Source organism: Chlorocebus sabaeus, chromosome 29 (assembly GCF_047675955.1).
Source record: "Chlorocebus sabaeus isolate Y175 chromosome 29, mChlSab1.0.hap1, whole genome shotgun sequence".
Lineage (NCBI taxonomy): Eukaryota > Metazoa > Chordata > Mammalia > Primates > Cercopithecidae > Chlorocebus > Chlorocebus sabaeus.
Window position 1 is genome coordinate 13123355 of NC_132932.1, and position 27911 is coordinate 13151265.

General features: G+C 43.1%; 1 pseudogene across 1 annotated transcript; it reads right to left on the reverse strand.

Moving 5' to 3' along the window:
* On the reverse strand, positions 1-27911 carry LOC119620308 (putative uncharacterized protein UNQ9370/PRO34162; annotated as a pseudogene). The gene is made up of 2 exons (XR_012091741.1): positions 27801-27911; positions 1-596 (listed from the first exon to the last, which is right to left on the reverse strand). The product of XR_012091741.1 is annotated as a putative uncharacterized protein UNQ9370/PRO34162 (transcript).

The following is a 27911-nucleotide window of genomic DNA, read 5'->3' on the forward strand; positions in this document are numbered from 1 at the left end:
TTAGCACCACCTGATACACCCTGGTAACAAACCTGCACACGTGCCCCCTGAATCTACAATAAAAACGGACTTGTTTTCAAAGTCCCATTTTCCAAACCCAAAGGACTTTTTCAGAGATAGCCTGTGAATAGATTTCAAAGGCAAACTGAGATTGAGGTAAACTGCAGCCTTGGGTCGTGGCTTTCGGTACAGACTATGGAAATTCAGGTCCAAGAGGCACTCAGCATGCTTTAGGGCTGTGGTCAGCTTGGGTGTCAGCTCTGGGCTGACAATGTTCAAATGTGAAGCCCCCCCAGGAGCAGTGGGGAGGTTTGGAAAATGCTGAGCAGTCTGCAGGGCGATGGAGCAGGGAAAAAAAGGTCCCCTCTGCTCTGCCAGGCCCTCTCCTGCTTCTTCCAGCCTTGGGCCAGGCTCACCCAAAGCCCAACCTGAGCTATGGCTAGGGGTGCATGATCCATGCATGTCCTGTTCATGGCAGGTGAGCTCATTTTGCAGACCATCAAGAAACTAGGGACTTCTTGGATCTCTAGAATTTACGAAAAGGTGATGTCTGTCTTTGTAGCATAAGCTAAGATATCTCTCCTAACATATTGAACCTGGAGGAGTTCCACACAATATGTGTATGCAGGTGAGAAGCTATGTACCTTATTTGTGAGTGAGAGCGTGTGTTTGTATCCTTGTTGATGCCCAGGGCCTTAGAGTTTTATATAAGGAAACCCCGGAAGTAAAAATATGTTTCTTTGTGGGAAAGGGGCATGGTCATTAATTCGACACCGAACACTGCTCACCAAGCCCAGTGGTAGGAAGATTTAATGAGATCATTTATGTGAAAGCACTTGGTAAAAGAAGATCCCTCAAGTATCAAGGATTGTATTATGTTAACATGTTCTGATGATCAAGTGGAAAGAGTAGTAAATTATGGAAAGGAGAGATGAAAGTGTGGGAAAGGAATTCAGAAGCTAAGATTTGAAAGAGACATTTTAGGCAAAAAATTGAGAGGGCGTGTTAAAAAAAAAAAAAAAAAAAAGGCCCCTTCCAGTAGCAGACAGGGTTGGGAGCCATTTCCCTAAAGACACACCACCTGGCTCCCTGCAGCTGTTTGTTGCAACCTCACACTTACAGGATTGCTCTGACGCCCCTAACTTCAAGCACAGAGATGAAGCTCCAGCCGAGATCCTGAGAACCAAAGGCAAAACTGAAGACAGGGTTGATATAGTTTAGCAGCAGAACATGCCAAAACAAACAAATATACAAACCACATACCTTGGATTTAGCAGAAAATAACATAAGCCAACGGGAAACAAGAAAGTGACTGTATTAATTTCCGATTGCTGCTTAACAAATCACCACAGGTTTCATAGACAAAAACAACCCCTTATTTACTCTCATCGGTCTGGAGGTCAGAAGTCTAAAGTCAAGGCATCAACAGGGCTGTGTTCCTCCTGGAGGCTTTCGGGGACAATCTGTTCCCTTGCCTTTTCCAGCTTCTAGGGGCCACCTGCATTCCTTAGCTTGTGACACCTTGTTGTGCCAAGCCCCATTTGACTCCAATGGGGAGGACACCATGTTCAAAAGGCCAAAGAAGAGACCAGGAGCCAGTAAATAAGACATGGGGTTTTATTGAGAGCTTACTGAGAGCTTACAAGCAGGGAAGAGAGTCCAGTGGCAGCAGGCTGGGCAGAAGAACTGCAACCACTTATAAAAGGCATGCAGTTTATATAGCATTTTCACTTAGCACCCTCCCCCTAACAATCTTCACCAGGCAACCTTCATTTTACCCAAAATAAAGGACCTCGATCCCCTATACAGCTTGCATCCCATGGGCCAGGCCAGAGTCTCAGATGTCCCTCATAGATAAGGAATGGATCTCCAGGTTGGCTACTCCCGAATTTCTTAGCCTGGGACTCTGAACACACATTCAGATGCATCTGCCATATGGAGTGTATTAGTCCATTTTCACACTGCTATAAAGATACTACCTGAGACTGGGTAATTTACAAAGGAAAGAGGTTTAATTGACTCACAGTTCCGCATGGCTGGAGAGGCCTCAGGAAACTTACAATCATGTTGGAAAGCAAAGGGGAAGCAAGGCACATCTATTATGATAGCAGGAGAGACAGAGACAGAGAGAGAGAGACCACAAAGGGGAAGTGCCACACTTTTAAACCATCAGATCACATGAGAACTCACTATCATGAGAACAGCATGGGGGAAACCGCCCCCATAATCCAATCACCTCCCACCAGGTCCCTCCCTCGACATGTGGGGATTATAATCCGAGATGAGATTTGGATGGGGACCCAAACCAAACCATGTCACAGGGTCATTGTTAGTGTATGCTCAAATCATCACTGTCAGGTGTGTGTACCATACACGCCTTCCTCCATCTTCAAAGCCAGCAGCATAGAATCTTCCAGTCTCTCTCTCTGTCTCTGTCTCTCTCTTTCTCTCTCTCTCTCTGTGCTTCCATCGTCACAGCACCTTTTTCTTTCTTATAAAGACCCCTGTGATTACACTGGGCCCATCTAGCTAATCCAGGATTATTTCCCTGTAAGAGTTTTAACTTAATCATATCAGCAAAGTCCCTTTTACTATGTGAAAAATATCATATTCACAGGTTCCAGGGATTAGAACGTGGACATTTTGGAGGGGACATTGTTCAGCCTACCATAGTGACTATCTCTTAGGCTATATCAATTAAGGTATTATGCTCAGAAAAAAGAAGGTGATGGAGTCTGTTCCTTTCTATCCTGGAGTCTGGGTTCACTCCTAGGGACTTCATCTTCAAAGGAATGGAGATCACCTATTACAATGCAAACACAGTATTATTTTATTATAGTATTTAATGTTGGAGAAAGTGTCAGAAAACAAATCTTCCAACAGGTAGTTGGAAGCAGTGCCAATTATTTTAAAAATTTTGGAGGGTAACCTGGCAACATACAGTAAAACTTTCTCAGATGTTCATTTCTACTGATCTAGAGATTTTACTTCCGCGGATTTATCCTATGGAAATAAACATGAACACATGCAAAGATTTACTGACAAGGATATTCACCAAAGTACTTTCAAAGTCATAGGAAGAAAGTAAATTGGGAGGAAAAACTAACTTCCTATTCCTCAAGGTTGAAATAAACTCTGGTACATTTGTTTTAAAATATATCTAAAACCTACTCAGCCATTCATCACATGTTGTAGAGGAATATTTAACAACATGAAAAGGGGTTTTCGATATCCCAAGAAATGACCCAGCAGGTTATATGTCAGTGTGCAGAGTCTGTTTCTCATTTGCAAAATACAATCATATTAGTTTTAAGTTCCTACTGGAAACAGCACTCAACTAGGACAAGGAAGGATGGGTCATTGACAAAGGGGTAGGAGCAGGGAACTACAAAGGCCAGGACAGTAGCTCAAAGCTAGTAAGTAGCAAAAGGCCCAGGACAGAAGCCACTACAGGCACGACAGAGGAAAGTGTTAAGTAGGCTGCCCTGAGTGGGACAAGTCAGCCCCAGGCAACTCCACAGGGAGGAATCAGGGACATAAACAACTTGACCTCTCTCCTCTGTCAGATCTGTGCCCTGAGCACCTCATTGTCTAAACCCAGCAGAAACCCAGGGACACAGAAGCCCCTGTGAAAGTGTGGCCCACTGTAGGCCAACCTCTTGGGCAGAGAGAAGGAAGAAGGGGGCACAACCAGCATAACCACATGTGTGCCACATGCATAAAACTAATGGAAGAAGAGCCATCAGAAGGTCAAAGGGGCTCATGTCTTGGCCACTTACTCACAGGTGAATTTTCATTTTCTTCTTCTTACCTTTCTGCATAGTCTATGATAGACATATAGTACTTTAGGAATCACAGATGAAAGCAATCCCAGTTGAAATAAATTCACAACCCATTATAGTATGCTCATGGTAGGGCAGTGAAGAAAAACAACACTGGTCCCACTGGAAAAGCTGGGGACATTTTTCTGGTGTGTGATAGAGGAGGCTTAGCTATTTTCAACAATCTGAAAGTCAGTCCTGTGAAGGAGGGATTAGATTTGGTCTGCAGTTAGCTCAGGACCAAAAGGCAAAATGACAGGCAGGCAGATGCCAATCAGCCTGATTAAAGCTGCCTAGAAATGGCACATGTTTCCTCAAACATTCCTGAGCTGTCTGGTCCTGAGGATAATTTAAGCAGAAGCCAGAAAACCTCCTGGTGGACATTCTGTAGAGGCACCTGAAGGATCAGATGGAGCTTTGTACTAGACAAACTTCCAAGTATCTTCTAGGAGAAAAGAGAGTAAATTACTATTTTAAATTATATGACAATGGTGACTGCCATAATTTATTTAATAGTGCTTCCTCTGGTTTTAGGGGTGGAGCCAGGTGGGAAGGGGTGTTTAAGTGAATTCTTGTTATATCAGACATTTAGCTCCAAGAAAAAGCATCTCATGAAAAGCATATTGGTAAAAACACTTGGAGAGAAAACTCAAATTGGCATAACCAAACAGCCTAGACGCCAGGCTTAGCTGGATCCAGGCACTCAAATGACTCATCGAGGCCCAATATTTCTCCACATCTTGGCTCATTCCTTTATCAGGCTCTCTCTCATGGGGAAAGGATATCAACAGGCTCACATCCCCACCACTCCAAGTCCAGTGGAAAAGACAACACCTGTTTGTAAATTGTTCGGCCTCAATTCCTGAGATAAGCTCTATTTGAGCCTGATTTGTTTATGGGTCAGCTATGTGTTCCTGAAATATTTACTTTGGCCAAAAGGATGCTACATTCTGGCCACCTCTGGTTCCTTCTGAATAATAGAGAGGAAATAAGAAGCTGGCATTAAAAACAGCCTCATTTGGCCTGCAATCCCAGAACCTGGGGAGACTGAGGCAGGTGGACTGCTTGATCCAGGATTTCGAGACCAGCCTGGGCAACATGACTACCAAAAACATAAAAATTATCCAGGCATGGTGGTGCGAGCCTGTAGTCCTACCTATTCAGGAGGCTGAAGTGGGAGGATCTCTTGAGCCCGGGAGGTCAACCCTGCAGTGAGCCGTGATCAAGCGACTACACTCCAGCCTGGGAGACAGAGCAACACCTTATCTCAAAAAATAAATAAAAAATAAATTAGTAAAAGTTTCATGCTAAGTTCTGAATGTTTTTCCTTCTGTGTGGGAATTTGACTCAAGTTCTTTTCAGCTATTGGTCTTATTCTTCAAATGCAATCACAAGCAGAGCTACTCTATCTAGAATAATTTGGAGAGTATGTTGCTAAGGAAAAATTCCCAAGTTGTTGATGCCACCAGAGAGGAAAGGAGTAGCTTCAGGAACACCACTCTGTAAGCACATCATGGACGCCTCGATTTCCCAACCTGGAGGCCAGCCCTTCTTGAAGTTCCATCTATTTGATACCAGTGGGTGCCTCCTCCACCAAAAATGACTGGAATTCCCTGGCCAATTAAGGTTGAGAAATTTTCAGTTCAATAAAGTCAGAGAATTCTTGACTATAGGATATTTCAGAGCCTTTAGTGTTTGAATGTGCATTGGGAATATCAGGAGGAAAACACCATGTGCAGAATTTCTAAACCTACTTGATCATGAAACCATCTGAAGCATCTCTTGGGACTAGTATTCCCCACAACAAACTCGGGGACACACTGCTCTAGGGGAGACAGTTTTTCTGACTCTGCCCTACCCTGCCCTGCCCATCATTTTCATTGGGATCACAAAGTAATAAAAGATTACTGAGAAAGGCGGGCTTTGTTCCTCCATCACCTCTCTGGAATGTTTAGAAATGAATATAATAACTCAGAGATAAGACCCATCAAATCCCTGGCTTGTCAAAAGAAATCCTTTCTCCATCCAACCTGTTATATGGTTGCTGGAATCACATTGCAAAAATCCTACACTAACTCCAGCTCCAGTCAGAGAAGAGACCACTGGTGGACTACACCAAAAGGACTTTTGGCCGCCACGGGAACTCACAGTCACCTCTGGCAAACCTCTGTCTGCAGCTGCAGAAGATCAAGTCAGGCTCACATCTGTTCCCCAGACACCCAACACTCCACTCCAGCTTCCCTGTCCAATAAAGCCTGGCCAGGTTTTCACAGTTAATCCCTCCAGGCCCCTAGCTCATCTTCTCCCTTCTTACTCCTAAGAATTCTCAGAGATCAAAGCCAAAGGCTTGTTTGCACAACATTCCGCAGAACACCTTAAATTCTCAGCTTGAAAGGAGGCTGAAAGAAGGTCAAACATACTCTATTGTTGAAATACTTAAACAGCAAGACATGACCAAAGTGTTAACAGATGAACCAGCGTCATCTCTCTGGACTTTGGGGTCCTGTGAAGTGAGGGACTTCCCCCAGTAAGTCAAATATAAGCATCTGATGAGAAGTCAACTAGAATTCTCCCTGGAGGTCACCCTGAGTTGACTCAGGCAATACACTGATTCTGAGATGGAAATTGAGAGCTACTGCCACAACCCAACGGGTCAAATTCAAATGAGGCCTGAAATGTCCATTCCGGATGGCCCTCTGATCCATTCAGTCCCCTGTTCTTCCTCCTTGCAGTCTTGGTTCACAAAATAATATGGCTTTTTAGAACAGAAAGGCCATCTAGTCTGGAGATTTTCAAACTTTCTGGCAGCAGAAAAAAAAAATTGCAGACACAGTCTTACACGGGCTCTAATTTAAAGCAAATAAATTTGGGGTCCCTGGAGGAGGGTAACAGTGAGCATAGAAGGATTTTCACCTTCTCAGCCACCCCTTCACCATTGTGGCTTTGGACTCCCACAGCTTGAAAAGTCCCTGATATAGTCCAACGCCTTCAGATTACGCGAATGCTGAGGACCCAGAGAAGGAAAGGGAACTTCCCAGTCTCACATGGTACACACTACAGAGCCCACTAAACCCAGGTCTCAATTCCTGGGCAAAGCCATCTTCTCCTTCCAAACAGCTGATGCCACCACAATCAACCAAGTCTCTCTCTTGTGCTCCAAACCTTAAGTACTCATTGGAGCTCATACCTTTGCTTTTTGCTTCAAAACAGTCTCCAACATGGTCAGTCCTACTTTCCGAATGTCCCTTTTCTGTTCTCACCATCACCACCTTTCTTACTGGGAAACACATGGGACCTGACATCTGTCCCTCAGCCCCCATGCCCAGGCTCTGCAGTTGCTAGATCCTGTTTCCTAACCTTGATTAATCATTAGAATCACCTAGGAGCTTTTTAAAAATATAAATTCCTGGGCCCAGCACTAGACCTAATGAATCAGCATTTCCAAGGGTGGGTCCAAGAATCTGTGATTTAAATAATTACCCCTAGACAATTGATGATTGGCTAGCTTTGGGAAGCATTACATTCAATGAGGTTGTGTTCCTTATTCATATCCATCTCCCAAAGCAAAAGAATTTTCACATTAAATCACAGCCCTCTTTGCTGGTGTAAATTCACTGGACACCTGTTTGGAATTATGGAGGGAATGGTCTCTGCAAAACCCTTCCCTTGTGTATTCTAAAGACACAACCATAGACATGAGTAAAGATGTACCTGTTATGATGCTCATTGCTGCACTAAAGGATGGAAATGTTCACCAATGAGGGAATTGAGTCAATAAATTTTGGTATATACATGCAATCTTATACATTTACTAAAAAATATTTAGAATATTAATAACATGCAAATACGTTCACGTATTAATATAAACACATGTTACAAGAGTCAATGTACAATAGGATTCTATTTTTTCATATGCATAAAATAACTAAAAAGAGAAACAAGAACATATTAATGATATCTCTAGAATGGTGGTGGGATTAGTGGCATTGTTTATTTCCTTACTTGTATTTCTTTCAATCTTCCAAAATGTCTATAAAGATCATGGATTTCAGCATCTATACAAAAACAAAGCTACCTTGAGACTATCTTGAGAGGAGAAAAAAAGAGCAAGTTAGAGGATCCAGATGATGGTTTAAGATATGTTACTGTTTGTAATCTTATCCATATCACTTAAAGTGACAAACAAGAGTTTCTTGTTTTGCTGTTGTTATTGTTTTAAGTATAACTTCATAAAAGCTCTGGACAACAGGAATACATACCAGCCATAGGGCAGATATCATAAGAAATTCCTGGCATACAGAAATATCTAGGGACCCCAGTAGAAAGTTAATGGGGTCCCTAGATATTTGAGGAAAATCAATAATGTGAAGGAAGAGAATAAAAACAAAATCTCTTAGTATGTAGGGAAAAGAGACAGGTTCTAAATAAGAAAGAAAACATATTTAAAGAACCTATCCAAAAATCTAACTTCCATCCATTGGGAGAAGAAAACAGAGAAAATGGGGAAAAGGGAGAAAAATAAAAGAACTAATGGGGGAGGAGGGGAATGGCCAATGGAAGAAAGGGCATTCAGATTAAAATAGCCTACTGAGTAGATAATATAATAATAGTAAAGCTGAACTGTTTCAGAGCAAGACACTGGGCTAAATGGTTTCCATGCCGTATGTATTTTCATCTTTGTAGCAACCCTGTGAGTTCCCAACTCATAATTTCTCCCATGGTACAGATGAGAAAACTGTTTGGAGAGACTAAAATCACTTGCCCAAGTACAGACAGCTACTAATTAATGGAGCCACATGCTTGATAAAATTTTAGTACACCTAAGATATTCTATGAACTTTCTTTTCCAGAAAGAAAAGTGCCTCGTCTTTAAGAAATAAGAAATAGATAGAAACAAAACTCTTCTTCAGTAATACTGGATTTTAAAAGGCAAAAGATTTATGCATTCTGAAGAGAAGCCAGAGAATAACACTGGATTTTAGAAAAGACCACCAAAGTCACAGAGAAAATTATTTTGAACCTAGAATCCTATATGTAGCAAAAACAACAACCATAAAATGAAGACATTTTTAATCACTAAGGACTCAAAATGTTTGAATCCAGACTCTCACTGGAGAATGAGTCAATAATTCTATAAATTAATTAATTAATTCCAAAACAGAAGGATGTGGGATTTGAGAAATAATGGTTAACAAATCAATGAATAAAACATAATTTAGTCTAAATAAATACTGTAACATAATGCTAAAAGAAGGAAAAAAAAAGGAGAAAGAAGGAAGATGGAGAGGAGAAGAAGGAGGAGGAAAAGAAGAAGAAATAAACCCCCTGATAATTATAGAATGGAAGGGGATAAAAGCCGAGGAGGAAAGTAATCGTGTGCTAAAGTCAAAGAAGAAAAAATAAGAAAATTAAAAGTTATTTATAAATAATAATAAAGACAACATATGAAAATTTGTAGAAATATAGCTAAGGCATTTCTTAGAGAAAAATTTATGAGTGTGTGCATGTGTATTGTGTATGCCTGGGTGTGTGTATCACTCATTCACATACACACACACACACACACACACACACACACACTCTTAATATTTAATTAACAAGGCCAGGCATGGTGGCTCATGCCTGTAATACCAGCACTTTGGGAGACCAAGATGGGCTGATTACTTGAGGTTGGGAGTTGGAGACTAGCCTGGCCAACATGGTGAAACCCTGTCTCTACTAAAAATACAAAAAGTAGCCAGGTGGTGTGGTAGTGGGCACCTGTAATCCCAGCTACTTGGGAGGCTGAGGCAGGAGAATCACTTGAACCTGGGAGTTGGAGGTTGTGATGAGCCAAAATTGTGCCACTACACTCCAGCCTGGGCAAAAGAAGGAGACTCTGCCTCAAAAACTAAAATAAAATAAAATAAAATAAAATATATAAATATATATATTTAAGGCATGACATCAGTGGAAATAGTGGAGTAAGTACCTCTGAAAGTCTTCTCCTCCATTAAAGAAATAAAAATGCTGATAGAAATGGTCAAAATCAGCATTTTCAGGACTGTGGAAGTTAATCAGTGGTTGCAGAAATCCATGAGGCATTTCTTCAAGAAAATGGCTGAGTCTCAGTAAGAACAGCAAGCTTTGTGGCATTTTAACTTCCTAACTCCTTCTCTCTAGCCCCGTAGTAGCTTTGAAAATTGACAGTCCTACAGACAGTCCTGAAAACAGCCCTGAAAACCAGCAGCCTGACAGCCACTCCAAGAGATAAAATGAGGTTGAATGTTCTCCAGAATCCCCTTCCCAGAGAAATGTCATAATTTTTCATATCTGGCATTTTCCTAGAAAATCCCACCACCAGCATTTGTCTTTATTTGACCTGCCTCAGAGCTTGCTCAGTACAAACAGCATTTCCCTAAGCTTTTATCCAAAACAATCAGCAGCAACTGTGTAACGTTGCAGCTGCCTGAGGCAGTGATATCAGTTAGGACAAACAACAACCAGAAACCAAAAAAAAAGAAAAAAAGGAAGGAAAAGCCAGGAGTCAGGTATCAATGGGGCTTTGGAAATGTCTGTCATATTCCTGAGAATCTGAGAGGCCACATGCATGCATAGGGCCGTGTGCATGCCTGGGGATACGCATGTGTTTAGTAAAGATCTGAGAAAGCTCTAAGCTCTCACATATGGACGACCCTGAGGCTCTGCACAAACAGAAGGTGAGGGCTAAGGCAGAGTTGCAAACTGTCTGTCTAAGGATTGAAGTTGCATGCCTGGGGATATGCATGTGTTTAGTAAAGATCTGAGAAAGCTCTAAGCTCTCACATATGGACGACCCTGAGGCTCTGCACAAACAGAAGGTGAGGGCTAAGGCAGAGTTGCAAACTGTCTGTCTAAGGATTGAAGTGTGCTTCCAATACACATGTCACTAGCAGGCCTGCCTAAGAGAAATAAAGAGGGACCCAGAGGCAGATATGAAAGAGCAGTAGACAGTAATGCAGATACATGTGAAGAAATAAAGAGTACTTATAAAGATAATGACATAAGTCAATAAGTAAATACAAAAGACAATGTACATTTAGTTTTTGTTTGTGAGTCATTTTGGCTCCTATCTGATTTAAAACAACTAGAGGCCGGGCGCGGTGGCTCACGCCTGTAATCCCAGCACTTTGGAAGGCCGAGACAGGCAAGGTCAAGAGATTGAGATCATCCTGGCCAACATGGTGAAACCCCGTCTCTATTAATAATACAAAAAAAATTAACTGGGTGTGGTGGCAAGCGCCTGTAGTCCCAACTACTCGGGAGGCTGAGGCAGGAGAATCTCTTTAAGCCAGGAGGTGGCGGTTTCAGTGAGCCGAGATCTCACCACTGCACTCCAGCCTGGCAACAGAGCGAGACTCTGTCCCAAAACAAACAAACAAACAAAAAACAAAATAAAAAAATAGATAAAGTGGTCATTATAAACATTTTTATAAATTATAAAAGTATGCAGAAAGTTTATAAAAGTGTATAAAAAGTGTATTAGTCTGTTCAAGCTGCCACAACAAAATACCACAGACTGGATGGTGTAAACAACAGAAATCTATTTATCCCAGTTCTGGGTACTGGTAAGTTCAAGATCAAGGTACCAGCTGATGTGGTTTCTGGAAAGGACTCTTCCTAGATTGTAGATGGCCACCTCCTTATTTTGTCCTAATGTGGCTACAAGAGAGAGCACTGGAGTTTCTTCCTCTTCTCAAAAGGGCATTAGCACCATTAAAATTACATCTCTACACTTATGACCTCATTTAACCTTTATCACTTCCTCACAGGCTCCACCTCCAAATACAGGGGATTAGAGCTTCAACATATGAATGGGGGCGGGGAGACACAAACCTTCGGTCCATAACAAAAAGTTTATAAATTATAAATGTATACAAAAAGTTTATTTTAAAAGCGATTATACAGAACCTTATTATTAACTATAGTCACTGTGCTGTGCATTTGATCTCCAGAATGTATTCATGTCATAACTGGAAGTTTGTGCCCTTTGGCCAGCATCTCCCCATTCGCCCCACACCCTGTCCCCTGATAACCAGTCTGTGCTTCTATGACTTCAACTCTTCTAGATTCTACATGTAAGTGAGGTCACGCAGTATTTCTCTGTCTGGCTTATTTCACTTAGCATAATGTCCTCAAGACATTTGCCAACTTATAAGTGGGAGCTAAATGATGAGAACAAATGGACACATGGTGGGGGAAACAGTCACACTGGGGCCTACTGGAGGGTGGAGGGCGGGAGGAGGGAGAGGATCAGGAAAAATAACTAATGGATACTAGGCTTAATACCTGGGTAACGAAATAATATATACAAAAGACCACCATGACATGAGTTTACCTATATCACAAACCTGCACATGTACCCCTTATTTTAATTGAAAATAAAAGTTAATAAATAAATAAAAATTTGGTAAGAGAGATCTTAAGTATGCTCACACACACAAAAAGGTAACTAACTATGTTAGATGATGAATACGTTAATTAGCTTGATTGTAGTAATCATTTCACAATATATATGTATTGTAAAACATCACATTGTACACTTTAAATATATAATTTGTGTCTGTCAATTATGCATCAATAAAGCTGGAAAACAAGATGATTATAAATGTGCTATGTTGAGCACATAGTGTATGTAATTTGTAATAATAACAGCATAAAGAAGGAAAAGGGAATGGAAATATCTCAGAGCAAAGTTTTTACACACAAATAAGATTAAGTTGGTATTAATCTGAACTATATTGTTATAAATTAAAATGTTAACGATAAGCACAGAGCAACCACTAATAACCTAAAAATACGTAGTAAAAGAGACAAAGGAATTAAATGGTGCATCAGAATATATCGATTTAACACATCGATAGAAAAATGACCACAGAATATAAGCAAATATTCAAAAAATGAAAATAAATAAGAATGGAAAATAAATATACAAAAAGATGATCAACCACCCTATTAAATGGAGAAATATTACTGTAAATGGTTGGATATTTTTAATACATCAAATCAGCAAAAATTAAAGACAGTGTTGCCAAAGTATGCTAAAATTAGGACGCTGGTATGCTGAATGTAGGAGTGAAAATTGGTGTAGTCTTTGAGAAAGGCATTTTGGCTGAGTCCATCAAAATTTGAAATGTGTGTGCTCTTCGACCCAGCAAGACCACTTCCAGAAAGATATCCATATATGCATGCCCAGGGTCGAGTGTGAGAATGTGACCTTGAGCAAAACACATGTTTGAATATGGGGTATTTTGGTCTTTAAAAAAACCAGATAGTTGATTAAAATGATAAACATAAAAATACTTTATATAATGCTGAGTCTTTTTTTTTTTTTTTTTTTTTTGAGACGGAGTCTCGCTCTGTCGCCCAGGCTGGAGTGCAGTGGCACAATCTCTGCTCACTGCAAGCTCCGCCTCCCAGGTTCACGCCATTCTCCTGCCTCAGCCTCCCGAGTAGCTGGGACTACAGGTGCCTGCCACCGCACCCAGCTAATTTTTTGTATTTTTAGTAGAGACAGGGTTTCACCGTGTTAGGATGGTCTCGATCTGCTGACCTCGTGATCCGCCCACCTCGGCCTCCCAAAGTGCTGAGATTACAGACATGAGCCACCGCTCCAGGCCTAATCCTGAGTCTTATAAAAACACACCAATCACACTATGCCTCCTTTTGTCTTTTTGTAGCTAGAAGAAGACTTTTTGCGGGGAGAGATTCACTTTGAGAAAATGTGAAGATTCTTTGCCAAAACAGAGCTGAGCTTCTAGGATCCAAATGTGGGCAGGAAAAGATACTACTTCACACAGAGAAGAAGGAAGAAGAAAGGAAACGGGAGATAAGAGAGGCTACATGCTTTATGATATGTCTTTTTTCCAAGACTCCGCACCCCCTCGTTCTCCAAATAACTGTCAATAGCATTAATAAATTCATCAGGAACTGTGGATCCACTCTATTTAATCTCTATGTCCCAAATCAATCCTTATGTATCCCCAGGGTGTAAGCCCATTCCCCCAACATACCCTGCTCCATGACTGTCCCACGCAGACATTCTTCCCCGCTTAGCTAACAATCTTTTACCTACATGGAGTTACCATTGGTAAGATTGTTCCAGTGATACATAAATTGGTATAAACATTTTTAAATCAATATCAAAGGAAAAGCTTTATGATTTTTTGGATTTGTCAATAATTTCTTGGTTAAGACATCAAGAGCGCAGACAACAAAATTCAACAAAAGCAAAAATAGAGAACAGAGACTGCTTCAAACTTAAAAATTTTGTTCATCAAAAGACATAATCAAAATAATGAAATGGGAGAAAACATTTACAAATCACATAGGTGATAACAGATTAATATTTAGAATATGCCAGGTGCTCACGCCTGTAATCCCAGCACTTTGGGAGGCTGAGTCAGGCAGATCACGAGGTCGGGAGATCGAGATCATCCTGGCCAACATGGTGAAACCTCGTTTCTACTAAAATACAAAAAATTAGCCAGGTGTGATGGTGCCCGCCTGTAGTCCCAGCTACTCAGGAGCCTGAGGCAGGGGAATCACTGGAACCCAGGAGGCGGAGGTTGCAGTGAGCTGAGATCGCACCACTGCACTACAACCTGGCGACAGAGCGAGACTCCGTTTCAAAAAAAAAATTAGAACATATAAAGAATTCCTGCAACTCAACATAAAAAATGAAATAACCCAACTTGAACGGACATTTTTCCAAAGGTGATATACAAATGGCCAAGAAGCATATGAAAAGATACTCAATATCACTAATCATCAGAGAAATGCAAATCAAAATCATGATGAGATATTACCTCATACCCATTAGGATGGCTACTATAAAAAAAAGTGTTTGTGGTGGTGTGGAAAAGTTGGGACTCTTGAGTACTGTTGGTGGGATTATAAAACGGTGCAGCTGCTGTGGACACTATAAAGGTTCCTCAAAAAATTAAAAATAGAACTACCATATGATCCAGCAATCTCACTCCCGGGTATATACCCAGAGTAATTGAAAGCAGGGTCTCAAAGGGATATTTGTATACCTATGTTCATAGCGGCACTATTCACAAGAGACAAGAGGTGGAAGCAACCAAAACACCCGTCAATGTATAAATACATAAACAAAATGTGGTATTACACACAATGAAATACTTCCTTAAAAAGGAAGAAAATCTCATTACATGCTACAACCTGGATGAACACTGAGGACATTATGCTAAGTTAAATAAGTTCATCACAAAAGGACAAATACTATATGATTCTACCTACATAAAGCCTCTAAAGCAGTCAGATTCCTAGACAGAGAAAGTCTGTGGTAGTTTATCTATGGCTGGAGGAAACAGGACAAAAAGGAGCTGTTTTCTAATGGGTACAGAATTTTTTTCTTTTTTTTTTTCTTTTCTTTTTTTTTTTTTTTTTTTTTTGAGACGGAGTCTTGCTCTGTCGCCCAGGCTGGAGTGCAGTGGTGCAATCTCGGCTCACTGCAAGCTCCGCCTCCCGGGTTCACGCCATTCTCCTGCCTCAGCCTCCCAGTAGCTGGGACAACAGGCGCCCGCCACCTTGCCCGGCTAGTTTTTGTATTTTTTAGTAGAAACGGGGTTTCACCGTGTTAGCCAGGATGGTCTCGATCTCCTGACCTCGTGATCCGCCCGTCTCGGCCTCCCAAAGTGCTGGGATTACAGGCTTGAGCCACCGCGCCCGGCAGAATTTTTTTTTTTTTAGACGGCTGGAGTGCAGTGGCGCGATCTCAGCTCACTGTGACCCCTGCCTCCCAGGTTCAAGGGATTCTTCTGCCTCAGTCTTCTGAGTAGCTGGGATTACAGGCACCCACCACCACACTCGGCTAATTTTTGTATTTTTAGTAGAGACGGGGTTTCACCATGTTGGCCAGGCTGGTCTCAAACTCCTGACCTCAAGTGATCCACCCGCCCCGGCCTCCCAAAGTGCTGGGATTACAGGCATGAGCCACCGCCCTCGGCCGGGTACAGAATTTGAGTTCTACAAGATGAGAAAGTTCTGGAGATCTCTTTCACAGCAATGAAGATATACTAAACACTACTGAACTGTATACTTAAAAATGGTTAAGAAATGTTAAGATGGTAACATTTATGATATATGGTTTTAACCACAGTTTAAAAAAATATAACAAAGATACTCTTCTGATGTAGAAGGACTTTTTCTTGACTTTATGTGCTGGTGAATTCTTCAGAGCTGTAGCTAATTAGCGTTGGCTTGACAGGATGCTCACGGCTATGCCATTGCTGGGGGACTCTGGGAGAACGTCCCTGGCCTTGATCCACACGGTACAAGAAGGTACTCTGACCCTCGGAGAACTGTGTAATGCCAGCTTTCATCCTCACTGCAGCTGGCTGGAACTAGATCGATGCTGGACCTTCAGTGGATCACAGAACCTTTCTGAGGTTGGGATAATAATGCAATACAATGAAATAATGTAGGTAACCTGCTCAGCCTCATGCCTAGCACACAGAAGGTGCTCAGGAAAGGCCAGGCGCGGTGGCTCACGCCTGTAATCCCAGCATTTTGGGAGGCCAAAGCGGGCGGATCACGAGGTCAGGAGATCGAGACTATCATGGCTAACACGGTGAAACCCCGTCCCTACTAAAAATAACAAAAAACTAGCTGGGCGTGGTGGCGGGCGCCTGTAGTCCCAGCTATTCAGGAGACTGAGGCAGGAGAATGGCGTGAACCCGGGAGGCGGAGCTTGCAGTGAGCAGAGATTACGCCACTGCTCTCCAGCCTGGGTGACAGAGCCAGACTCCGTCTCAAATAATAATAATAATAATAAAATTAAATAGAAGGTTCTCAGGAAAATAAAGATTCACTTAGTCAATCAGTGTGAGAAGAAACAACCTGTTCCTCTCAGCAACAATGTCAAAAGGAAAAGACTCTCAGAGAAATTAATGCAGGAATGCAGGAATTAATTCATCGATCATGGAATCTGTGTGTGGGGAAGGTGAGTGGGGCAGAGAAGAGTAGAAAGAGGAGGAGGAAAAGAAGCAGAGGAAGGTAAGGGGAAGGAGAGGAGGGAGAAGAAAGAAGTTGAAAAACCGAGGAATCACAATACGCAGAACATTTCCGTAGCACCTCCGGCAGCGCCAGCTACTGCTCTAAATGCCTCGCGGATATTCCCTCATTTAATCATCACAGTAACTCCATCAGGCAGGGACTCTACGTCCATTCCATGGGCTGATAAACTGAGATATAGAGTACTCAGGTAACCTACCCGAGATGCACACAGAGCCAGAGCTTAAACCCCTTCTCATTATTTCCAGAGTCAGGCTCTTCGCTATTTCACCATCCTGCATCTCAGGAAAATGAAATATGAAGAAAATTGCCAATTCTTCCATTGTTCTACTAGAAGATAACTGAGCCACTGACTGAGGCTCTCCTGTGCCCACTAGCTCACTGCTCTGACTGCATTTTATTGGAAATTTCAGCTAACTCCCACCACCTGCCACTAAACCGCTTCCCTGAGGGCAGAAATCCATCTTCCAGCTGTGAATCAGGAATTTGCCACAGGAAACCCCTGCCTGCCTCCTAACACCTGCCATTCATTAGACACTGAATCTGATAGGGCCGTCCTGGGACGTGAAGATCTTTAGATCGCCAGCGCCACGTTTCTGGGAGGCTGGTGTATTTGGAACCGCCCTGCCATTCTGGTGGAGCCCTCTGGGTCTCCAGCTGCTCTGGGGAGTCGCTGTTAGACAGTGCACGCCTGCCCTGCACCCCGGATGCAGACTCCATAATTCTTCAGGACAGCCCCAGTTCATGCAACTGACTTTTCGCAATCAAAGGCACTTGCCAAGTGTTCAAGGATTATTACAGCAATTTGTTACACTGGAAGACTTTTCATCTGGATACATTTGCAAGTCAAAGAAAATCGTTTCTTAGCCCACAGGTCTTAATCACTTTGTTAATCTTAAAGCAGCTGTGATCTTAAAATTCAGTGCTATCAGTAAAGACAATATATAGAGACAAAGACAGAGATAAAGACAGAAAGAGACTAATGTGGAAAACACATTTTAATTTTTTTAATTAAAATGTATTTTAGACCAGGTACGGTGGCTCATGCCTATAATCTCAGCACTTTGGGAGTCTGAGGGAGGGGGTATGGCTTGAGCCCAGGAGTTCAAGACCAGCCTGGGCAATGCATTTCTCCAGAGACCCATCTCTAGGGGGGAAAAAATTAAAAATAAATAAAAATGTATTTGAAATAGAAAAAAAAAAGAGAAAATGTCCATAAGCAAATAGTGGAGGAAAAAAAATCACCCTATTCAGAAACAACTACCATTAGTGTTTTAATGTATACCCTTTCAGATATTTTCCTCTGCACATATATTTATATAAAAGTGAGATTATAGCTGCCGCTTCTAATATGCCTTTTCTCCTGCATATTATCATACCATTCTTCCAGCTTTCCATGCTTCTTGTCATTATTCTCACCGTATCTTATTGGAATTTTCTATCATGTTTTTTGACCCAAAAGTATTCTATAAAATGAACGTATCCTACATATTTTACCAATCCTCTATTCTTGAACATTAGATTGAGTCCAATTTTTTTCTCTTGTAAACAATTCTTTAATTATCTCAACATCTGAAACAAATGCCACTCATCTAAAAGACTGGAACTCAAAAAAATACACTACCAGCAGCAGTCTGAAATCATAGGAAATCTACTCTTACCCTGAATTTCATTTTCTTTCTGGACTTTACATTTCTAAGTCCTTTTCTGTCACCAAACCATTTTACTCATCTGAGAACTCCCTCTCCTTACTCCTTCTCTCCGTTCCTGGCTACTTATTTACCAGTTTTTCTGAAACAGCTTCTTCTTTCCCTTTTATTAAGTCTATTCTGCTATATCCCTTCCCTTGCTTTTATCCACTCACCCTCCATGCTATTGACTCATGCCACCCTTTGAAGCCTACTGCACAAAAGACACACGCAAAGCCCTGTGGGGATCAAAGGGTGAAAACAGAACATCCTGAGTCCTAAAGGAATTCTGAATCTAATTGGAGATGCAAGGTATATATACACAGTGGTATGCTGGTAAACTGGCTCTCTGAGGGGGAAAAACCCTTGATGTATAGGTTTACAATTTCCATGCTATAAAATATTCCCACCATGACCAACTACCAATATGATACTACTGAGCTGGGAAGAGATGAGATGCACACAAACCAGCTGTGTGCAGGACACAACTACATGTACATGAAAAGCTATAATACATACATTTGTATATACACACACACATATACACAAATGCATTTATGTATACATGTACATGCATATGTATTTTAGCTTTTCATGGACATACAGTCATGTATATTCATACATATAAATAGACAAGGCAAACAGAGCAGACATTTATAAGTAGGCAATCATGTTATCACCATTATCATCCCATCAGTAAAGTTTATTGAGAGCTTACAATGCATCCAGTGCTATGTTCAATGTTTTAAATGCATTGCTTTATAACTCTCCTATGAGAGGTGTTGTTATTACTACCAATTTTACAACTTCACCCATGCAAAGTTGCAGTCTTGAAGAAGGAGATAATTTGTCCTTGGTCATTCAATGTAGTAAATGGCTAAGCCAGGATTAAATCAAGGTCCATCTGATTCCAGAGCCCAGTCTCTAACAACTGCCATCTCCTGCTGCTTCAGGCCAGGAAGCCAGGCCTCAGGGCTTCACACTGTGGACCCCAAGGGGCAGACCAGCCATGAATCCAAAGAGGTGAACTGGTGGTCCTATCAAGCCATGTGACCAAGGTTCTCGAATACACCGTTCTCCAGTGCTTTGGACCCACTCTCCAAAGCACTGTGAAGGCTGATTCCTAACACTCAAAATTGCCCTTCAACTTACTATATAATTTTATCTTCATTTAGTTCCCTCCTTTTCTTACCAAAAGCCTCCCTGGGTCTTTTTGTTTTATTTTTAACTGTAACTTTTCTTGTGCTTATTTGTTTATAATTTGTCCCTGGAATTCTTTATTAAAATTTCTACCTCATTATTAATTTTCATTGATAATTCTTTGTTATGAAAACTGGGAGACAAAGAACTTGTAAAACAAGAAGGAATAAATAAATGTAAAGAAGGCAGGTGATGAAACCATAAAAATTCTGGAAGATAACGTCGTAAAAACTCTTCTGGACATTGGCTTAGGCAAAGAATTCATGACTAACACCCCAAAAGTAAATGCAACAAAAACAAAAAAAGTAAATGGGAGCTAATTAAACTAAAAAGCTTCTGCACTGCAAAAGAAATAATCAGCAGAGTAAATAGACAACCCACAGAATGGGAGAAAACATCCGCAAACTATGCATCCGACAAAGGACTAGAAGTCAGAATCTAGAAGGAACTCAAACAAATCAGCAAGAAAAAAGCAAATAATCCCATCAAAAAGTTGGCAAAGGACATGAATAGACATTCCTCAAAAGAAAATATACAAACAGCCAACAAACATGAAAAAATGCTCAACATCACTAATCATCAAGGCAATGCAAATTAAAACCACAATGAGATACCACCTTACTCCCGCAAGAATGGCCATAATTAAAAAGTCAAAAACAACAGACTGGATGTAGTGAAAAGGGGCCACCATTACACTGCTGGTGGGAATGTAAATTAGTGTAACCACTGTGGAAAACAGTATGGTGATTCCTTAAAGATCTAAAAGCAGATCTACCATTCGATCCACTACTGGGCAATGCCACTACTAGGCATCTACCCAAAGGAAAAGAAGTCATTATATGAAAAAGCACATGCACACACGTTTATAGCAGCACAATTCACGACTGCAAAGATACGGAACCAACCTAAGTGCCATCAACCAACAACTAGATACAGAAAATGTGGTATATATACACTATTAGATACTACTCAGCCATAAAAAGGAATGAAATGATGTCTTCTGCAACAACTTGGATGGAGCTGGAGACCATTATTCTAAGTGAAATAACTCAGGAACGGAAAACCAAATATTGTATGTTCTCACTTATAAGTGGGAGCTAAGCTATGAGGACGAAAGGGCATAAGAATAATATAATGGACTTTGGGAACTCAGAGGGAAGGGTGGAAGGGGGTGAGGGATAAAAGACTGTACATTGGGTACAGTGTATACTGCTCAGGTGACGGGTGCACTAAAAACTATTGAAATAAAAAATAAAAAATGTTTTCAAGTAGGTGAAAGGTCCAAAGGGTGGGCCAGACGGCACTGTGTCAGCAGGATAAGGTTGTCATCATTCAGAAGACACAGGTATATATACAGTAGGAGTGTTAGTGTAGGAATTTTGCAATAATTCTCCCATTCCTCGGCTCTGGAGATTCTGAATCTAGTTCTACAGCAGAAGGACTTCAGAAAATTGAACAGAATTCAGCAGAACCCCCTGATTAACGAATTGGAAAATGAGACCAACGATGCCAGGTTAAACACATAAAGAATCTTCCTGCTGATGGAGAAAGCTGAAAAGAAGAGCAAAAATAGTTTCCATTGAAGAAAAGAATGAGGAATTAATATTTCTCAAGCAGTAACCAGGTAGTGGGCAATTTATTTGGCATTTTATATACATTACCTCAAATAACTTACAGTAACCTTTCAAAGTAGGTCTTATTAACCTTGTCAATCACAGAAAACGATGAGACAAGTCTCAATCACTTTTGGAGATTTATTTGCCAAAGTTAAGGACGTGCCCAGGAGACAGGTCAATGCTTTTCTCTGAAGATGATTTTGAGGTCTCCAAATTTAAAGGGGAAAGGGCGGGATATTGAGAAGCACACAGTTTTCACTTAAACAAAAAGGGCAAAGGAAAAATATGGGGAATCTGCATTTTATATAACACACACAAAATAACTGCACCTGTAAAGATAAGCTATCAATTAACATTGCCATGGCAAGTTTGGGGTCCCAAAATTTAATTTCCTTTCACAATCTCCATGCTTTCTGGTGGGAACACAATGTCTACAAGGGTTTGGTAACTTGTTCAGCCCACACAGCTGACATGTGAAGAGTCAGAAAGCAAACCCCTGACTCATGGTGCTCTAAGCCCATGTATTTTCTACTGTAAAGACTGCCTCTTGGCCAGGCATGGTGGCTCATGACTGTAATCCTAGTACTTTGGGAGGCCAAGGCAAGTGGATCACCTGAATCCAGGAGTTCAAGATCAGCCCAGGTAACAAAGTGAGACCCTGGCTCTACAAAATTAATAAACATTAGTCGGGGATAGTGGTGCCTGCCTGTAGTCCCAGCTCGGGAGGCTTAGCTGGGAAGATTGCTTGAGTTCAGGAGATCAAACCTGCAGTAAGCTGTGATTGTGCCATTGCACTCCAGCCTGGGCAACAGAGCAAGACCCTGTTTCAAAAAAAAACACTGCCTCCTATTGAGCTAGCACAGTTTCTCTACTGTGGTGTGATTGACATTTGGGATCAAGTGTTCTTTGCTGTGGGTATAAGGAGCAGGATCAGGTAGGGGTTAAGAGTACAGGCTCTGACCACCCTCTGCCCAGATTAGAATCTCCACCTTTCCACTCACTAGCTGTAAAACCTCGGGAGTTGTTCTTAGTCTCTTCTGCCTTAGTCTCCTCATCTGTACAATGGGAATAATCATAGTATCCACCTCATAAGCTACTGTGAGGATGAAACTGTTAATGACTGTATATTAAGCACACAGAACAGTACCCAGCCTGACCCAATGGCTCGGTCAGTGTTAGCTTTTTGTTATTGTTATCTTTGAGAAGGAGAGGCCCTTACAGGCTGTAGTATCTATTCTCTAACTTTCAGGAACCCCATACATGCCAAAGTTAATAGCTTACATGGTCGATTCATTTTTCCTTATATCTGGTCAAAATGACTGCTAAAAAAATTCTTAGGTAACATGGAGATCCACTGAGCACTGGATCTGCTATAAACTTCCACTTCAGTGACTCTTAATTGGAGGCGATTCTCCCCCTGGACACATTTGACTATATTTAGAGACTTTTTTTTTTTTTTTTTTTTTGAGATGGAATCTCACTCTGTCACCAGGCTGAAGTGCAGTGGCGTGGTCTCAGCTCACTGCAACCTCCGCTTCCCAGGTTCAAGCGATTCTCCTGCCTCAGCCTCCCAAGTAGTTGGGACTACAAGCACGCCTCACCACATCCAGCTAATTTTTGTATTTTTAGAGACGGGGTTTCACCATGTTAGCCAGGATGGTCTCGATCTCTTGACCTTGTGATCTGCCCGCCTCGGCCTTCCAAAGTGCTTGGATTAAAGGCATGAGCCACCGCGCCCAGCCGAGAGATATTTTTTATTGTCACAGCTGGTAAGGCCAAGGCAGAAAGGGCCAAGGAAACTTCCTAAGGTATCACAGCTAGTGAGTGGTGGGGTTGGGATTCCAACCTGGGCAGAAGGCTGTCAGAGCCTATGCTTTTGACTCCTACACGATCCTGCCCCTTACACCCAAATACAGCCAATGAGGCTGCACAAAACGGACCTTTTGCCTGAAAACAATTGTCTTTTTCAATATTAACTCTGCACAGAGGGGCTCAAGATGTGTTTATTCTGACCCTTGCCCTCCCTCCAGCACACAGACCCAAAAGAAAACACCTGGTATGAATCCCGGCTCCTAAAGCTGTGGTTAGGATCATTTGCAAAGAAAACACCTGAGTGCTGTCTTTGACATTCCCCAAAGATTCTGATTCCCTAGCTCTAGGGAAGAGCACAGGAGTCTGCATTTTAAACAAGCTGCCCAGGCTCTAACGGTTCTGATTAAAGTAGCTCAAGGGCTATCCCTCAAGAAACTGGGCTCTGAAACCTTGGGCCTAGTTCAGCATAAAAGCCACTAGGATCCAGGTGAGACATTAAACAGGCTTGATTCCTATGCTAATTTCAGCAGGCAGTGGCTTTCCTGAGACAGATCAAGAGATCCACACGGATGAGTGTGACAGCTGACTGGTGCTGCCTGCCACAAGTGCAGGAATGGAGGTAAGGGTTCACTTGCTCTGTCTGCCGACCCTGATCAAGAGTCAATGTAAGCATCATAGCCATTCCGGACTGCAAGCTCTCAGCCTTCCACCAGTTCCTGGCAAGAGGCCTTACCCTAGTAAGCTACACTCCTTTCTTTAGACACTGGCTATTATTAGTGTGCATAATGCAATTTTTGTTACAGTGGTTATTAAGATAAAAGCAGGATTAAAGCCTGTGTGTTATTGGTGGCAACCACCCCAGACCTGCTGTTAGATTTTTCACAGCTCCTCTTGCGGCTCCCTCACTGTTGCCCACGGCGAACCTCACCTCACAGAACACAGGTTCAGCAATGCAGCACTGCAGCCTGGGGAGCATGGGCGGCCTGGACAGGCTTTCCGCTCCCCTTTCCCTCTCTACAGGAATTAGCCCAGCCAGAGGAGGTAGCCAGGAGGCAAAGTCCTCTGCACACTGAAGTAAGACAAATGCCACAGGAAACAGGAGCTGTGTCCTTTGTGTGCTGCTGCCCGCCCAGTACCCAGCACAGATGAAAGGCCCAATGCATGAAAAGCACTAATCAATAACTGTGGAATGAAGGAAGGAATTGGTAGTGGGCCAGTCAAGCAATAAGTAAAAAAGAGAGAGAGAGAGAGAGAAAAGGTTACAACAAGCATGGCCCCTGACCCTCATAGAAAATGACTGATGAGGCCAGTCATGGTGGCTCACGCCTGTAATCCCAGCAGTTTGGGAGGCTGAGGCAGGTAGATTACTTGAAGTCAGGAGTTCGAGACCAGCCTGGCCAATATGGTGAAACCCTGTGTCTACTAAAAATACAAAATTAGGTGGCGTGGTGGCACACACCTGCAATCCCAGTTACTTGGGAGTCTGAGGCAGGAGAATCACTTGAATCTGGGAGGTGGAGGTTGCAGTGAGCCAAAATTGTGCCACTGCACTCCAGCCTGGGTAACAGAGCGAGACTCCGTCTCAAAAAAAATGACTGATGGATCTGATGGATCCCAAATGAGGGCTTTCACCTGCAACACAGGATCTATGGAGACGCTGAAGATCTGCCCCCATATAACTGTGCCAACTGAGGGACCTGGACTGAATCTTTCACCGCTTTCTTAAGATCTTACACTTTTTATGGGTGACTCTGGCACAAGGGAAATGGATCAGATAGGAGTATTGAAAACTGGTTTGGGGAAAAGTTCCTCTCAGATGACAAAAGAAAAATATAGCAACAACACTACCCTCCTGATGTCACACAATAACTGAACGCATCCTTTCTCTCCGCTCTCTGGGGCAGGAATGTGAAGTCTGCCCTTCCTAGGACAGTGGGATCCTCACTGTCCACTCCCCTATCTTCTGTCTTTTCCCATGCTACTTCATTCCCCATCCCCAGATCTCATCATCCTTTAATAATGACAATGGTAGAAATTATGCTGAAATTCACCAATGCATCCTCTGGAGCCAGGTACCGTATGCAGTAGTTTATATGAATCCTCTCATTTTGTCCTCCTGACAGCTTTGAGAGCCAAACTGTTGTCATCCCCATTTTATAGATTAGGAAACCAAAGTTGAGTCTGTCTCCTCCACGAAGCCTTTCCTGACGGCCCCAGCAGACACCTTTGCTCCCTTCTCTCACTTTCTGCCCATGTCTGACGCCCAACACAGCCACAGTATCAGGCACTGATCTGCCATTCTAAACAACAGAAATGTATTTTTTTTTTATGATTTTGACAGCTAGGAGTCCAAGAACAAGGTGTCGGCAGGGTTGGTTTCTCTGAAGCCAAGCTCCTTGGCTTGTGGATGGCTGTCTTCTCCCTGTGTCCTCATGTGGTCTCCCCTCTGTGTGTATCCACATCCTAATCTTTTCTTCCCTTTTGGTTTTTTTTTTTTTTTTGAGATGGAGTTTTGCTCTTGTCGCCCAGGCTGGAGTTCAATGGTATCTCAGCTCACTGCAACCTCCGCCTCCTGGGTTCAAGCAATTCTCCTGCCTCAGCCTCCCATGTAGCCGAGACTGCAGGTGCCAGACACCACACACGGCTAGTTTTGTATTTTTAGTAGAGACAGGGTTTCACCATGTCTTGAACTCCCGACCTTAGGTGATCCACCTGCCTCAGCCTCCCAAAGTGCTGGGATTATAGGCGTGAGCCACGGCGCCCAGTTTTGGGTTTTTTTTTTTTTTTTTTTTTTTTTTTGTATTTTTAGTAGGGATGGGGTTTCCCCACGTTGGCCAGGTTGGTCTCGAACTCCTGACCTCAGGCGATCCACCTGTCTCGGCCTCCCAAAGTGCTGGGATTATAGGCGTGAGCCACCGCGCCAGGCCATCTCCTTTTCTTATAAGGACGCTAGGCCCATCCTAAGGGCCCCAGTCTGGTTTAACTGCCTCCTTGAAGACCTTATCTTCAAATACAGTCACGTTCTGAGGGACCAGGGGTGAGGACTGCATGTTATTTTACAGAGACAGTTCATGTGACACCTGAATCATGGTTTGCAGCCCCCAGGAAAGAATGACACTTGTCACCCCCTCTGTCCATAAAGCAAGCCTGGAAGGTGAGGATAGCAGGCATTGTTATTTTTCTCTTCCCCACGGTTGCCCACACTTCCTGATGCCTGGAGGTGGCCCATCTCAGGTTACGGCTTTGCCTGGGGAGCTGGTGCAACCAGGGCTGCAGCCCAGGCCTCAGATTCCACATTCTCTCCTCTTTTCAAGGCACAGCAAGAGAATGGAGTGACCAGTGCCTTTGCTTGATGTGACAAGTTAATAAAGTGTCCTCCTCTCTGGGCTGTAGCGCCAGTGTCTCCACAGTGAGAATCCGGCAGGGTCTCTCCTGGCAGCCTCCACAGGCCCAGGGTCGTCCTGGAACCCAGCGCAGGTCTTCTCCATTTCCACACCTGTGCATTGCAGGTCACACCTGAGGAGAGGGCGACCTGAGGGCTGAGTGAGCTGACACGGTGAAGAGCTGCCAGCACCTGCCCCACTGGGGGCTCCCTATTCTGTTCCATATGCACCCAGAACTCCCCTTGAACACAGCAGTCTCCCCCTGCCTGGGGGACAGTGAGCCAGGGCCAACACTGTGCAAGAAGCCGTGGGAAGCCACCTCCATCCCCAACAAGCAGCTCAGAACATCAGCAAGTCAAGAGCGTGGTTTTTAACTACAACAGGCAGAGAGGAAAGAGATGGTGAGTGTAAACCTCTCACTCCCAGGCATTTACCAGGACCCTGTGGTGAATCTCTTCCTTAGTTCACTCCTGGCCAGGATGTTCTTCCCTGACTCTGATGCAGGTCACTGATGTCCCTAACCTCGAGGCCTTGTGATGGGCCCAGTGGGAGGCTGGAGCCAGGCACTATGATTGGGGGACTGAGTGGCTTGGAAAGATGTGCCCTTCTTTTCCTTTCAGCTTAGAAGCAGCAGCCTCAGCTCTCAGCAGCAGGCTCCCAGCAAGCTGCTGCATACACGGCAAACCTCCTCTCTACGCCAGACCCAGTGTGGTTCCCCCAGCAAATCAGGCCTGGCTGCCTCCGTGTCCACGCCCTGACCTGCGGCTGAGGCCCATTTCTGTCTCTGGTGGTGACCCTACCTCCCAGGACGCTCCCATGTAGCTGTCGATTGTTCTCCTTCCCTTCCTCTCATCCTTTCTCCCTCTTCCCTGTCTTCGAATGGCATTTCTGGAGTGTGAGAGAGGCCCGGGACCGCAGGTATGTTTCCTGTCTACCCTTTCTAATCAAAGTCAGATGCCTGCGGTGCGCCTGGCCTCGCAGAAGAGGAGAACCCATCCCCGGAGAGGGGCCAGAGGAGGACTGTGTGCTGCTTCACGGCTGCGTGCTTCGGGTAAGGGCTCCCTTTATGCTTTTTACTATTTTAACTTCAGAGAGGCTACCCGTCCTGTCTGGGGGCTCCTGCCCTGCCTAGGACAGTAAGGTGGTGTAGAATCGTCATGCAGCTGTGAGCCTAGATAATCCTGAGTTCAAATCCTGTGCCATCATTTTCTTAGCTTCCCCTACCTTTCGTCCTATGGGAAAAGGGGACGCTAGATGAGGGAGGAGGAAACAGTACAGCCACTGGCCCTGGCTTGCTTTTGGAGGGATGAAGCAGCAGACCCAAAGGTCTGGCAT